Here is a 16661-nt window from a genome sequence, read left to right on the forward strand (position 1 = left end):
ACATGGCTCAATCTCTCCTACCCATCTCCACCAGATATGGTCTTCCAAATGCTGTCTTCATCACTGTGAATAGCAGCACCAATATTCCAGTTTTGCAGGACACAAGACTTAATTATTCTTAACATCATTCTTAATATCATTCCTTAATGTTCACTTTATTTTTCATACCTTACCTTCAAATATATCCAGAACCTGACTATATCTTCCTACCTCCATAGCTGTTTCCCTAATTCAAACCATCATCATCACTCTGCTGATATGTTGCATACCCTTCTATATGTTTTTCACTGGTTTGTAACCCATTAGTGAGCCATAAAATTAATTAATTTATGCCTTGTAAATAGCAGTAAAACAATGCCTTGCAATATAATAGAAAATATTAAATTGCATAATGCATAGATCAATTTTTTGTAAAATGTGTTTCAGTTTTATTTATAAATATATAAACATGTAGACATATATGTCTAGATGTATATGTACACATGTGTGTGTCCATATATCCTGAATCTCAATATAAAATACTCTTACTGTGTATGAATTTAAAATTTTTGAAAGGTATTTGGATTCTTCCTGCTTCAACTTGTAGCCTCACTCGGGAGTACTCTGAAAACAGTAATCAGAGGGATTTCCTCTACAGGCAATACATTTTAATTAATTAATTAAATATATAAGGCAGATAAAGATACATCTCTATTCAAAATACTTAATGGACTCCCATTTCGTTAAAAATAAAAGCCTATTGTAAGTCATTACAATGGCCTGTGAGTCACATATTCAGCCCATACCTTCTCCCTTTCTCTCTAACCTCATCTCCTGCTAATCTCACACTTGCTCATCAAACCCAGTCAAACTGGTCTTCTCACTGTTTGTAAAACACTCCGAGCACATACCGACTTCAGAACTTTTGCACTTACTATTTTACCTGCCTAAAGATAATTCCCTTTATGTAAGTTCATGTCGTCCTCCCTCGCCTCTTTCACGTTTCTTACCTTCTCATTGAGTCATCCATAGCCTGCCTATTTTAAATTTCTGTCATCTATCTTCAATGCCCTACAGTCCCCATCATCCTTGCCTATTTTATATTTCTCCATAACGCTTGTAATCTCTGATGTACCATGCATTTTACTTATCTGATTATTTTCTGTTTCCCTTGACCCACATTAGACTGTGAGCTTCATATGGTAATTAGTTTTGTCTATACTGTAATCTGCACAATTCCCAATGACTAGTACACTCACTATTATGTAGAAGGTAATCAATAAGTTGTTGAATGGATGGAGGGAAGGAGAAAAGGAGGGAGGCTGGATCAATGGATGGATTAAAAAAACAAATGAAAGAAATAGAATTTCAAGTATTGGGAATGAGACATAAAACAGCTCTCTAAGGCCGGGTGTGGTGGCTCATGCCTGTAATCCCAGAACATTGGGAGGCTGAGGCGGGCGGATCACCTGAGGTCAGGAGTTCCAGACCAGTCTGGCCAACATGGGGAAGCCCCATCTCTACTAAAAATAGAAAAATCAGTCAGGCGTGGTGGTGCACCCCTGTAATCCCAGCTACTTGGGAGACTGAGGCAGGAGAATCGCTGGAACCAGGGAGGCAGAGGTTGCAGTGAGCCGAGATTGCGCCGCTGCACTCCAGCCTGGGTGACAAGAGCAAGACTCCAGCTCAAAACAAAAACAAAAACAAAACAAACAAACAAACAAAACACTCTCTAGCTGGAGAGTCAACAGAGGATGGAGGATGCTTTGGTCCATGGCCATGAGAAAGAATGAAAAGAGGCCAGTGTAGCTGGAGAGGAAGGAATGAAGTAAGGATTGGGATGGAGGAATATATGGCTAGAGAGGTATTCAGGAGTAAACCAAAAAGCACCAAAACACAAAACTAAGGGAATTACTCTATATCCTAAAAATACTGGGAAGCCTTTGAAGGCTTTTAAATTTGGGAAAGCAGTGGAGGGATCAAGAACAATGGGTGATGTCATTATCTTATTTACATTTTAAATGATAGGGAAAAACAATAATTCATAAATATGGTTTAGGCCTAGTGAGAGAAACTATATCTCTCATCAGTTTAATCTGAGTTCATAACATTCTCTAGATCCTAAATGGCGCTAGTCACATTTCTGAGTCAGTTCTTTGCTTAGGTGTATAATTCATTGACTCTTTTATTATTTTATTTTATTTTTATTTTTATTTTTCCATTAGTTATTGGGGTACAGGTGGTATTTGATTACATGAGTAACTTCTTTAGTGGTGATTTATGAGATTTTGATGCACCCATCACCCAAGCAGTATACACTGCATGATATTTATAGTATTTTATCCCTCGCCCCCTCCTACTCTTTCACCCATTTTCCCAAAGTCCACTGCATCATGCCTTTGCATCCCCATAGCTTAGCTCTCACATATCAGTGAGAACATATGATGTTTGGTTTTCTATTCCTGAGTTATTTCACTTAGAATAGTAGTCTCCAGTCTCATCCAGGTCACTGCAAATGCTGTTACTTCATTCTTTTTATGGCTGCGTAGTATTCCATCAGATATATAAATGCATTATATCATATATATTATATATAATGCAGATTACATAATATATAATGTATTATAATATATATACAATGCAGATGACATCACACACACACACATAGATATATATTAAATGCAGATATATATATCACAGTTTCTTTATCCACTCATTGATTGATGGGCAATTGGGTTGGTTCCACAATTTTGCAATTGTGAATTGTGTTGCTATAAACATGCGTGTGCAAGTATCTTTTTCGAATAATGACTTCTTTTCCTCTGGGTAGATAGTCAGTAGTGGGATTGATGGATCAAATGGTAGTTCTAGTTTTAGTTCTTTAAGGAATCTCCACACTGTTTTCTATAGTGACTGTACAAGTTTACATTCAACCCAGCAGTGTAGAAGTGTTCCCTGTTCACAGCATCCACACCAACATCTACTGTTTTTTGATTTTTTGATTATGGCCATTCTTGCAGGAGTAAGGTGGTATCACATTGTGCTTTTGATTTGTATTTCCCTGATCATTAGTGATATTGAGCGTTTTTTCATCTGTTTATTTGCCATTTGTCTATCTTCTTTTGAGAACTGTCTATTCATGTCTTTAGCCTACTTTTTGATGGGATTGTTTGTTTTTTACTTACTGATTTGCTTGAGTTCGCTGTAGATTCTGGATATTGCTCCTTTTTCAGATGTATAGATTGTGAAGATCTTCTCCCACACTGTGGGTTTCCTGTTTACTCTGCTGACTGTTCCTTTTGCCATTCAAAAGCTCTTTAGTTTAAGTCCCAGCTATTTATCTTTGCCTAAGCCAATATCTAGAAGGGTTTTTTCCAAAGAGTTCTTATGTGTTAAGTGAGTATCCTGAAGGCAGCAGATAGTTCCTTGGTGAGTTCTTATCCATTCTGCAGTTCTGTATCTCTTAAGTGGAGCCCCTAGGCCATTTACATTCAGTGTTAGTATTTAAATGTGAGGTACCTTTGCATTCATTGTGCTCTTTGTTGCCTGTGGACTTTGTGTTGTTTTTTTGTTTTGTTTCTTGCTTTTGCTTTTTAGCTTATATTTTTGTTTTATAGGTCCTGTGTAATTTATGCTTTAAAGAGGTTCTGTTTTCATGGTTTCCAGGATTCCTTTCAAGATTTAGAGATCCTTTTAGCAGTTCTTGTAGTGGTGGCTTGGTAACGGCGAATTCTCTCAGCACTTGTTTGTCTGAAAACGACTGTATCTTTCCTTCATATATGATACTTAGTTTCTCTGGATACAAAATTCTTGGCTGATAATTGTTTTCTTTGAGGAGGCTGAAGATAGGGCTCCAATCCCTCCTAGCTTTTAGGGTTTCTGCTGAGAAATTTGCTGTTAATCTGATAGGTTTTCCTTTATAGTTTACCTGGTGCTTCTGTCTCACAGCTCTCAAGATTCTTTCCTTTGTCTTTACTTTGGATAACCTGATGACAATGTGCCTAGATCTTTTTGTGATGAATTTCTCAGATGTTCTTTGTGCTTCTTGTATTTGGATGTCTAGGTCTCTAGCTAGGCTGGGGAATTTTCCTCAATTATTCCCCCAAATATGTTTTCCAAGCTTTTAGAATTCTCTTCTTCCTCAGGAACACTGGTTATTCTTAGGTTTGGTTGTTTAACGTAATCCCAGACTTCTTGGAGGCTTTGTTCGTATTTTCTTTTTCTTTTTTCTTTGTCTTTATTGGATTGGGTTAATTCAAAGACCTTGTCTTTGAGCTCTGAATTTTTCTCTTCTACTTGTTCATTTTTATTGCTGAGACTTTCTGGAGCATTTTACATTTCTAAAAGTGTATCCAAAGTTTCCTGAATTTTTTATTGTTTTTTCTTTAAGCTATCTGTTTCATTGAATATTTCTCCCTTCACTTCTTGTATCATTTTTTGGATTTCCTTGCATTGGGCTTCACCTTTCTCTGGTCCCTCCCTAATTAGCTTAATAAGTAACCTCCTGAATTCTTTTTCAGGTAAATCAGGGATTTCTTGTTGGTTTGGATCCATTGCTGGTGTACTAGTGTGATTTTTTTTTTGGAGGGGGAGGGTGTTGAAGAGTCTTGTTTTGTCATATTACCAGGGTTGGGTTTCTGGTTCCTTCTCATTTGGGTAGGCTCTGTCAGAGGGAAGGTCTAAGGCCGAAGGCTGTTGTTCAGATTCTTTTGTCCAGTGGGGTGTTGCCTTGATGTAGTACTCTCCTCCTTTTCCTATGGGTGTGGCTTCCTGTGAGCCAAACTGCAGTGATTGTTGTCTCTCTTCTGGTTCTAACCACCCAGCAAGTCTACCCGGCTCCAGACTGGCACTGGCGGTTGTGACACTCTGTTCACATCAGAATTCTGTGATGTGAACCGTCTATGGGTCTCTCAGCTGTGGATACCAGTGCCTGTTCCGGTGGAGGTGGCGAAGAGTTCGGTGGATTCCCTGAGGGTCCTTAGCTTTGGTGGTTTAATGTTCTACTCTTGTACTGGTTGGCCTCCTGCCAGGAGGTGGCGCTTTCTAGAAAGCATCAGCTGTAGTAGTGTGGAGAGGGACTGGTAGTGGGCGGGGCGGGGCCCTAGAACTCCCAAGATTCTATACCTTTTGTCTTCCGCTGCCGCGTGGATAGGGAAGGACCATCAGGTTGGGGCAGGGCGATGCGTGTCTGAGCTCAGACTTTACTTGGGCGGGTCTTGCTGCAGCTGCTGTGGAGAATGGGGGTAAGATTCCTAGGTCACTGGAGTTGTGTACCTAAGATGATTATGGCTACCTCTGCTGAGTCATGCAGGTTGTCAGGGAAGTGGGGGAAAGCCAGCAGTTACAGGCCTCAGCCAGCTCCCACACAAACGGAAGGGCCTGTCTCACTTCTACCATGTCCACGGCTCCCCAACAGCCCTGAGTATGTTTCCAGGTGGAGGGCGAGAGGGGCTGGAAACTTGTCTGAGGCTCTCCGCCTCCCAGCTGCCAAAGAAAGGGCTTTAGTTCCCTGCCCCCCACCCCCGCCCCTTCCGCCGCCTGTGAAGGGACCCACCGAGCTCCCAGGGCCTTTCTGCTGCTTCCTCTACCCCTGTATTTTGCTCGGCTCTGTAACTTGACTCAGCTTCAGGTAAAGTCAGAAACTTCTCCTGCAAACAGACCTTCAACTTCTCCTGTAGGGGTGTGTGTTCGGGAGAGGAGGGTCTCCCTTTCCCACTTTTGCAGCTGGGGCACTCACAGTATTTAGGGTGTTTCCCAGGTCCTGCAGGAGTAGTCCGCTTCCTTCAGAGGGTCTGTGAGTCCTCTCAGGATTGCTGATTTGTTCTTTTAGTTGATCTGGCGCTAAAATTCACAGTGCAAGTCTCCAGATGCTGTTCTATCTATGTAGTCCTGCCTCCCATCCGCCATAATCCCCTCCATCTCCTAATTCATTGACATGTGAGAAACCCTTCAAATTTATGCTTCTGGAAACCCTGAGAATATAAAGATCATGGCATTATTCCAAGAAGAGATGTCGGTTTATTTAATGTAGTTTATTAAGCAAGATGCAAGTCAGATGTTATGATTTTCAGTTACAAGTTTTTCCTATATCTATAATTTGAAGATTATAGTATACTGAACGCATTAGCTTTGGGCTCAATTATAAATGTATTATCCAAAGAACTAGCTGTATTATCCAAATTTAAATATAAAATAGTCTTTCAATAACGATTGAGTTCTAAAAGTAAAAATAAAAGGAAAGAAATAATTATACTTTAGACAAAAAACCGTACTCAATTTAACACATACCAGACACACACACACACACACACACACACACACACACACACAGACACACACACACTCCACACACACAATTAGCCTGGTGGGCTATAAGTAGAGTAAATGAAAAATAAGCTACATTGTTTTATTTTTATTGTGTTAATGCAGTAATGAAGTTAAAATAAAAGTGATGTCTTCTTTTGAAAGGTATCTGTTCATGTAATTTGCCCTCTTTTTAATGAGGTTGTTTGTCTTTTTCTTGTGAATTTGCTTAAGTTCCTTATAGATTCTGGATATTAGACCTTTGTCAGATGCATAATTTGCAAAAGTTTTCTCCCATTCTGTAGGTTGTCTGCTCACTCTCTTGATAGTTTCCTTTGCTATGCAGAAGCTCAGTTTAATTAGATCCCATTTGTCAATTTGTGGTTTTGTTGCAGTTGCCTTTGGTGTCTTCATGAAATATTTGCCTATGCCTATGTCCTGAAAGATATTGCCTAGGTTGTCTTCCAGGCTTCTATAGTTTTGGGTTTTACATTTAAGTCTTTAATCTATCTTGAGTTAATTTTTGTATATGGTGTAAAAAGGGGTCCAGTTTCAATCTTGTGTATATGGCTAGCCAGTACCATTAATTGAAAGGGAATCCTTTCCCCATTGCTTGTTTTTGTCAGGTTTGTCGGAGATCGTATATGTGTAAGTGTGTGGCCTTATTTCTGAGTTCTCTATCCTGTTCCGTTGGTCTATGTGTCTATTTTTGTATTAGTACTATGCTGTTTTGGTTACTGTAGCCCTACAGTATAGTTTGCAGTCAGGTAGCATGATGCTCAACACCAGTGATCATTAGAGAAATGCAAATCAAAACCACAATGAGATGCCATTGTACACCAGTCAGAATGGCTATTATTAAAAGGTCAAAAAATAACAGATTCTGGCAAGGTTGTGGAGAAAAAGGAATGCTTATACGCTGTTGGTGGGAGTGTAAATTAATTTAACCATTGTGGAAGACAGTGTAGCAGTTCCTCAAAGACCTAAAAACAGATATACCATTCGATCCAGCTATCCCATTATGGGATATATACCTAAAAGATTACAAATTATTCTGTTATAAAGACACATGTATGTATATGTTCATTGCAGAATTATTCACAATAACAAAGACATGAAATCAACCTAAATGCCCATCAATGTTAGACTAGAAAAAGAAAATGCGGTACATTACAACATGGAATACCATGCAGCTGTAAAAAAAGAATGAGATACTGTCCTTTGCAGGGACATGGATGAAGTTGGAGGCCATTGTCCTCACCAAACTAACACAGAAACAAAAAAAAACAAACATTGCATGTTCTCACTTATAAGTAGGAGCTAAATGATAAGAACATATGGACACACAAGGGGCAACAACACACTCTGGGGCCTTTCTCAGGGTGGAGGGTGGGAAGAGGGAGAGGATCAGGAAAAACAACTAATGGGTACTGGGCTTAATACCAGGGTGATGAAATAATCTGTATGACAAACTCCCATGTCACAAGTTTAACTATATAACAAACCTTCACATGTACCCCTGAACTTAAAAGTTAAAAAAAAATAAAAAATTAAAATTAAAATGAATGGGATAATATTGTAATTCAGAAAATTGCTACTAATCAAAATGGGAAATCAATGAATGATTGATATGTTTTTTCATAAAGGACTAATTATAATACTATGCTTTGGGATTTTGCAAGATACTATAATGAACTCGTAGATACCTTCAAGTGTTTCTGACTATCACCTACCATAGGAAATATATTTTATTTGTACTTACACATACAACACACAAACTTACACACATATGTGAAAAATGAATTAAAGTCTCCTGAAGCAATGATCACCCTTTTCTTTGTTGGGCATGCTAGTAATTCCTGTTCTATTATGTCTTATCTTATTCTATCTCATTTTTATAAATACTGACTATATACTACTAAATTGATTTTATCATCAACTAATGCATTATAACACATAATTTGTAAAAACAACTTATATACAGTAATGGTTGCTTTCTGCAGAGGAGTAGTAGAAAAATTTTTATTAACTCCACACATCAAATATTGAGATAAAAATAAGAAAACACCTAGTTGATTTATTTTTCCAATGTGCAAATATTCAGGCAGTTGTTTATATTATTTATATTGATATCATTTATGCAACTTGTAAATCTGTGCTTAACTGTTGTTCAAATAGCCTCATGGTAAGGGTCATTCACATTGTGCTGCAAGGAAATTTTGAAGGACTTTATTTTCAAATTGTTATTTGGAAATATGTGAATCAAGATGTAACAACTATCTTGGCTCCAGAAGTTCTTTAAATTTTTATCCCCATGTAAAAATGTGTATTTATTGCTCTATTAGGGACAATTAATCAGGGAAATCTCAAATATTAATTCCAAACATGCACCATCAGTGGGCTGAATAACCGTGCATATGAATAATGTATATGTCCTTCTGTGTATCTATGGTTACTGCAATTTCCTCTTACGTTGTAATTTGTAAAAGTTATACAAGAGGGGTTTAAAAATAGTAGAGTGTAAATGTGACTGGCGAGAGGAGTTGGTAACAATAGACAACAACCCAGAAGAATATTAACTAATCTACCTCAATAGGACCTACTGTACCTTACTTGTGAATACCTGAATCCATCCTCAGTAGGTCTAGGTGGATCAAAGGGACCATAGAGAACAAAACCAACAATTGCAAAAGATCTCACATAAACGGACTACTAAAATCACTTGTCTTAAACCATGGGTGTTAAAAAAAATCTATATTTTCTGATTCATTAAAAGCACATTTTAGACCACATATGTAACCTAAACCCTATTATTTTTTAGATAACAGCAAAGAGTTAATATCTCTACTTTCCAGGATGTGAAATTCTGCTGTAAAGCTTTATGGTATTCTTTTCTTAAACCTTTTTCAGCAGAAGATAAAAAAACTGCCATTTCAAAGCTGCAACAAGTTTTTCCAGTCACAAGAATTGAAGCCTCATTGTTCTATTGTTTTGGGAAATAAAATGAACATTTGAAAAAATCTTTTAATTTCATAAATGTGAGATCCATACCCTCCTCAGAAATAGGGAGATTTCAGATGCTGTGGTTTTTCCAAGGTTGTATAGGCGGGGATCATGTTTCCTTTTGAGAAATGATTATTGGCTCTATATGGATTTAAAGTTCACTTTATGTGAAATGGTGGTTATACTCATGGCATTCTTTTTTTTTTTTTTTTTTTTTTTTTTGAGAAGGAATCTTGCTCCGTCGCCCAGGCGGGATGGAGTGCAGTGGCGCGAACTTGGCTCATTGCAAGCTCTGCCTCCCAGGTTCACGCCATTCTCCTGCCTCAGCCTCCTGAGTAGCTGGGACTACAGGCGCCCGCCACCACACTGGCTAATTTTTTTTTTTTTTTTGTATTTTTAGTAGAGACAGGGTTTCACCGTGTTAGTCAGGGTGGTCTTGATCTTCTGACCTCGTGATCCGCCCACCTCGGCCTCCTAAAGTGCTGGCGTGATTACAGGTGTGAGCCACTGCGCCTGGCCACTCATGGCATTCTATGTAGCTTTATCTGATCTATTTATTTGGGGAAGACAAGGAGATGAGAAGGGATTTGATTGCAGTTTTGGTTACTGTAGCCTTGTAGTATAGTTTGAATTCAGGTAATGTGATGCTTCCAGCTTTGTTCTTTATGCTTAGGATTGCCTTGGCTATTCAGGCTCTTTTTTCGGTTGCATATGAAATTTCAAATAGTATTTTTAATAATTCTGTGAAGAATGTCATTGGTAGTTTTATAAGAATAGCATTAAATCTGTACATTGCTTTGGGTGGTATGGACATTTTAACAATATTGATTCTTCCTATCTATGACCATGTAATGTTTCTCCATTTGTTTGTGTCACTTCCGATTTCTTTGAGCAGTGTTTTGTGATTCTCTGTGTGGAGATTTTCACCTCCATGATTAGCTGTATTTCTAGGTATTTTATTCTTTTGTGGCTATTGTGAATGGGATTGCATTCTTGATTTGGCTTTCAGGTTGGGTGTTCTTGATGTATAGGAATGCTACTGATTTTTGTACATTGATTTTATATCATGAAAATGGCTAAAGTTGTTTATCAGATCAAGAAGCTTGTGGGCAGAGACTATGGTGTTTTCTACCTATAGAATCATGTCATCTACAGAGATATTTTGACTTCTCATCCTCCTATGTGAATACCTTTTATTTTTTTCTCTTGCCTAATTGCTCTGGCTAGGACTTCCAAGAGAGAGGGCATCCTTGTGAAGGATGGCATCTTTGTCTTCTGCTGGTTTTCAAGGGGAATACTTCCAGCTTTTGACCATTCAATGTGATATTGGCTGTGGATTTTTCATAGATTGATCTTGTTATTTTGAGGTATGTTCCTTCAGTGCCTAGTTTGTTGAAGGTTTTTAACATGAAAAGATGTTGAATTTTTTCAAAAGCCTTTTCTGTATTTATTGAGATGATCATACAGGGTTTTTGTTTGTTTGTTTGCTTTTTAGTTCACTTTATATGGTTTGTCACATTTATTGATTTGCATATGTTGAACCTTCGTTGCATCCCAGGGATAAAGCTTACTTGTACTTCGTGGATTAGCTTTTTAATATGCTGCTGGATTCGCTTTGCCAGTATTTTGTTGAGGATTTTTGCATCGATGTTCATCAAGGATATTGGCCTGAAGTTTCTTTCTTTGTTGTGCCTCTGCCAGGTTTTGGAATCAGGATGATGCTAGCCTCACAGAAAGATTTGGGGAGGACTCCCTCTTATTTTTCGGAATAGTGTCAGTAGGAATGGTACCAGCTTTACCTTATACATCTCGTAGAATTTGACAGCAAATTTTTCTGGTCCTGGGCCTTTTCTGGTTGGTAGGCTTTTTATGACTGATTCTTTTTAAGAAATCATAATTGGTCTGTTCTGGGATTCAATCTCTTCCTGGTTCATTCTTGGGAGTTTGCATATTTCCAGAGGTTTATCAGTTTCTTCTAGGTTTTCTAGCTTGTGTGCATAGAGATGTTTGCAGTAGTCTCTAAGGCTTTCTTATATTTCTGTTGGGTTGGTGTTAATGTTCGCTTTGTCATTTCTGATTTTGTTTATTTGGATCTTCTCTCTATTTTTCTTTATTAGGCTAGCTAATGGTCTATTTTATTAGTTCTTTCAAGTAACCAGCTACTGAATTCATTTATCTTTTATATGGTTTTTTACTAGTTCAGTTCTGATTTTGGTTATTTCTTGTCTTATGCTAGCCTTGGGATTGTTTTGCTCTTGTTTCTGTAGTTTTTCTAATTGTGCTTTTAAATTGTTGATTTGAGATCTTTCTAAGTTTTAGATGTGGGTGTTTAGTGCTATAAACTTCCCTCTTGACACTGCTTTGGCTGTGTCCCAGAGATTCTGGTATGTTGTATCTTTTTTCTCATTAGTTTCAAATAATTTCTGGATTTCTGCCTTAATTTAATTATTTATCGGGAAGTCATAAATATTGGGAGCAAATTGCCTAATTTCCATGTCATTATATGGTTTTGAGTGATTTTCTTAGCATTAATTTCTATTTTTATTGCATTGTGGTCTGAGAGCATTGTTGGTATGATTTTGGATTTTTCAAATTTGCTGAGGATCATTTTATGCCTGATTGGTTGATTTTAGAGTATATGTCATGTGCAGATAACAATGTATATTCTGTTTTTTTATAGGTGGAGAGTTCTGTACATGTCTATTAGGTCCATTTGTTTAAGTGCTGAGTTAAGGCTTCAAACATCTTTGCTAGTTTTCTGTGTCAGTGATCTGTCTAATATTGTCAGTGGGGTATTAAAATCTCCCACTTATATTGTTTGGTTATCTAAGCCTCTTCACAGATCTCTGAGAACTTGCTTTATGAATCTGTGTTCTCCTATGTTGGGTGCCTATATATTTAGTATAGTTATGTTGTCATGTTGAATTCAACCCTTTACCATTATGTAGTACCCTTCTTTGTCTTTTTTGATCTTTGTTGATTTAAAGTCTGTTTTTTTGTGTGTGAAATTAGAATAGCAACCCCTGCCTTTTTATGTTTTTGATTTGTTTGGTAGATTTTTCTTCATCCCCTTACTTTGAGACTATGAGTGTCATTGCATGTGTGATGGATCTCTTAACGACAGCATACCATTGGTTTTGCTTCTTTATTCAACTTACCACTTTGTGTCTTTTAATTGGGGCATTTAGCCCATTTACATTCAAGGTTAATATGGATATTTGCAAGTTTGATCCTGTCATGTTGTTAACTGGTTACTTGTTATTAACAAACAGAATTGTTTGTTTGGCTGCTTTATATTATCACTGATCTATGTACTTAAGTGTGTTTTATGGCGGCTGAAAATGATCTTTCCATATTTAGCACTCCCCATAGTTCTTAACTCCAGTCACCCTAGTCTGCTATAACATGAGGATGCATGTATCATGTTGACATACTGATTTCCTTTTCTTTGGAGAGACAGCCAGCAGTGGGATTGCTGGATCATCCAGTAATTCTATTTTTTTTTTCTAGAAATCTGTATACTGTTTTCCACAGTAGACGTATTCATTTACATTCCCATCAACAGTGCACAAGAGTTCCCTTTTGTACTCATCATATCCAGCATCATTTTTTTTTCTTCTTTTAAAACTTGTTTCTTAGGTTCAAGAGTACATTTGCAAGTTTGTTAAATAGGTAACTGCATGCCACAGGGGTTTGGTTTATAGATTATTTTGTCTGTCAGGTATTAAGCATAGTACCAGTGGTAGTTTTTTTATCCTGACCCTCTCCCACCCTCCATCCTCAAGTAGGCCCTGGTATCTGTTGTTCCCTTTTTTGTGTTCATATGTACTCAATGTTTGTTTGTTTATGATTTAGGATCTCACTGTCAGCCAGGCTGGAGTGCAGTAGAGCAATCACAGTTTACTGCAGCCTCGACTTCTTCAGGCTCAGGTGATCCTCCCACCTCAGCCTCCTGAATAGCTGGGACTACAGGTATGCATAACCATGCCTGGCTAATTTTTCAGTATTTTTTTTGCAGAGACGGAGTTTCGCTATGTTGCCCAGACTGGTCTCATCTCCTGGGCTCAACCAATCCAACCTGCTTAGCCTGATCCTCTCCCTCCCTCCTCCCACCCTCCACCCTCTGAAAGGCCCCAGAGTATGTTGTTCCCCTCTATGTGTCCATGTGTTCTCATCAGTTAATTTCCATTTATAAGTGAGAAGATGCAGTGTTTGGTTTTCTGTTCCTGCATTAGTTTGCTGAGAGTAATGGCCTCCAGCTCCATTCATGTCCCTGCAAAGAACATCATCTCATTCTATTTTTATGGCTTCACAGAATTCCATCATGTATATGTACCACATTTCCTTTATCTAGTCTATCATTGATGGCCATTTGGGTCGATGCCATGTCTTTGCTATTGTGAATAGTGCTGCAATGAACATGTGTGTATGTGTCTTTTTAACAGAAGGATTTATATTCCTTTGGGTATATACCCAGCAATGGGAATGCTGGGTCAAATAGTATTTCTGTGTTTAGGTCTTTGAGGAATCACCACACTGCTTTCTACAATGACTGACTTAATTTATACTCCTACCAACAGTGTATATGCATTCCTTTTTCTCCACAACCTCACCAGCATCTCTTAATTTTTGACTATTTAATAATAGCCATTCTGACTGGGGTTAAATGGTATCTCATTGTGATTTTGGTTTGCATTTTTTTTTAGTGATAAGTGATGTTGAGCTTTTTTCATGTTTGTTGGCTCCATGTATGTCTTCTTTGATAAGTGTCTTTTTACGTCATTTGTCCACTTTTTATTGCAGTTGTTGTTTTGTAACTTTGTTCCTTATAAATGTTGGATATTAGACCTTTGTCAGATGCATAGTTTGCAAAAATTTTCTCCTATTCTGTGGATTGTTTACTTTGTTGATACTTTCTTTTGCTGTGCAGAAGCTTAGTTTAGTTTTATTCCATTTGTCAATTTTTACTTTTGTTGCAATTGCTTTTGGCGTCTTCATCATGAAATCTTTACCTGTGCCTATGTCCTGAATGGTATTGCCTAGATTGCCTTCTAGGGTTTTTATAGTGTTGGGTTTTACATTTAAGTATTTAATCCATCTTGAGTTAAATTTTGTACATGGTATAAGGAAGGGGTTCAGTTTCAATCTTGTGCATATGGCTAGCCTGTTATCCCAGCACCATGTATTGAATAGGGAATCCTTTCCTCATTGCTTGTTTTTGTTAGGTTTGCTGAAGATCAGATAGTTGAAGGTGTGTGGTCTTATTTCTATGTTCTCTATTCTGTTCCATTGGTCAGTGTATCTTTTCTTGTAACAGTACCATGCTATTTTGGTTACTGCAGACCTGTAGTATTGTTTGAAGTTGGGTACTGTGATGCCTCCAGCTTTGTTCTTTTTGTGTAGGATTTTTTGGCTACATGGACTCTGTTTTGGTTCCATATGTATTTTAGAGTAGTTTTTTTCTAGTTCTGTGAAGAAAGTCACCTGTAGTTTAATGAGAACACTATTGAATCTATAAATTCTTTTGGGCAGTATGGCCATTTTAACGATATTGATTCTTTCCACTTATGAGCATGGAATTATTTTCCATTTGTTTGTGTCATCTCTGATTTCTTTGAGTACTAGTTTGTAGTTCTCCTCGTAGAGCTCTTTCACCTCCCTAGTTATCTGTATTCCTAGGTATTTTATTCTTTTTGTGGCAATTGCGAATGAGAGTTTTTTTATGGTTTGGCTCTCCGCTTGACTGTTGTTGGCATATAGAAGTGTTAGTAATTTTTACACATTGAGTTTGTATCCTGAGATTTTTCTGAAGTTGTTTATCAGCTTAAGAAGCTTTTGGGCTGAGATGATGGGGTATTCTAGATATAGGGTCATGTCATCTGCAAACAGGGATAGTTTGATTTATTCTCTTCCTATTTGGATACTCTTTATTTCTTTCTCTTGCCTGATTGCCCTGGCCAAAACTTCTAATACTTTATTGAATAGACATGATGAGATAGGCTATCCTTCTCTTGTGCTGCTTTTCAAGGGGAATGCTTCCAGGTTTTGCCCATTCATTATGATGTTGGCTATGGGTTTGTCATATATGGCTCTTATTATTTGGAAGTATGTTCCTTCAATACCTAGTATATTGAGCATTTTTAAAATGAAGGAATGTTTAATTTTATCAAACACTTTTTCTACATTGATTGAAATAATCATGTGGTTTTTGTCTTTAGTTCCATTTATGTGATGAATCACATTTATTGATTTGCGTATGTTGAACCAACCTTGCATACCAGGGATGAAGCCTATTTGATCATGGCAAATACACTTTTTGTTGTGCTGCTGGATTCAGTTTACCATCATTTTATTGAGGATTTTTGCTTTGATGTTCATGAAGGATATTGACCTGAAGTTTTTGTTGTTGTTGTTGCATCTCTGCCAGGTTTTGGTATCATAATAATGCTGGCTTCATAGAATGATATAGGGAGGAGTCCTTCCTCCTCAGTTTTTTTTTTTTTTTTTTGAATAGTTTCAGTAGAAATGGTACCAGTTCTTCTTTTACATCTGGTAGAATTCAGCTGTGAATCCATCTGGTCCTGGGCTTTTTTTGGTTGATAGGCTATTTATTGCCGCTTCAATTTCAGAACTCTTTATTGGTCTGTCAGGGATTCAGTTTCTTTCTGGTTCAGTCATGGGAGGGTGTATGTGTCTCAGAATTCATCTATTTCTGCTAGATTTTCTAGTTTAATATATCATATTTTCTTCATTATTCTCATGATGAACATTTAGGGTGATTTCATGTCTTTGCTATTGTGAGTGCTGCTGCAATGAACAAAAGCATGCATGTGTCTTTATGGTAGAGTTATTTATATTTCTTTGGATATACCCAATAATGGGATTGCTGGGTCAAATGGTAATTCTGGTTTTAAATTCTTTGAGAAATCTCCGAAGAGCCTTCCACAGGGGCTTAACTAATTTACATTCCTACCAGCAGTGTACAGACATTTCTTTTTTTCTGCAACCTTCCTAGCATCTGGTATTTTTTGACTTTTTAATAATAGCTATTATGACTGGTGTGTGATAGTATCGGATTTTGGTTTTAATTTGCATTTATTTAATGATTAGTGATGTTGAAGCATTTTTTTCATATGCTTGTTGGCCACGTTTGTGTCTTCTTTTGAGAAGTGTCTATTCATGTCTTTGCCCATTTTTTAATGGCAGTGTTTTTTGCTTGTTGATTTGTTTATGTTCCTTAGAGATTCTGGATATTAAACCTTTGCCAGATGCATACTTTTTAAATATTTTCTCCCATTCTGTAGGTTGCCTGATTACTGTGTTGATAGATGGTTTTGATGTGCAGAAGGTCTTTAGTTTAATTAGGTCTAATTTGT

At 37.3% G+C, this 16661-nt stretch overlaps 1 long non-coding RNA gene across 1 annotated transcript in view; it reads left to right on the forward strand.

Annotated features, from left to right (window-relative positions):
* The first annotated feature begins 5062 nt into the window (after nucleotides 1-5062).
* The window catches only part of LOC134757897 (uncharacterized), a 559232-nt gene continuing 547633 nt past the window's right edge, over nucleotides 5063-16661 (forward strand). Inside the window, exon 1 of the long non-coding RNA XR_010132469.1 lies at nucleotides 5063-5222. This is a non-coding gene — a long non-coding RNA (uncharacterized lncRNA). The remainder of the gene's footprint in view (nucleotides 5223-16661) is intronic.

Source organism: Gorilla gorilla, chromosome X (assembly GCF_029281585.2).
Source record: "Gorilla gorilla gorilla isolate KB3781 chromosome X, NHGRI_mGorGor1-v2.1_pri, whole genome shotgun sequence".
NCBI lineage: Eukaryota > Metazoa > Chordata > Mammalia > Primates > Hominidae > Gorilla > Gorilla gorilla.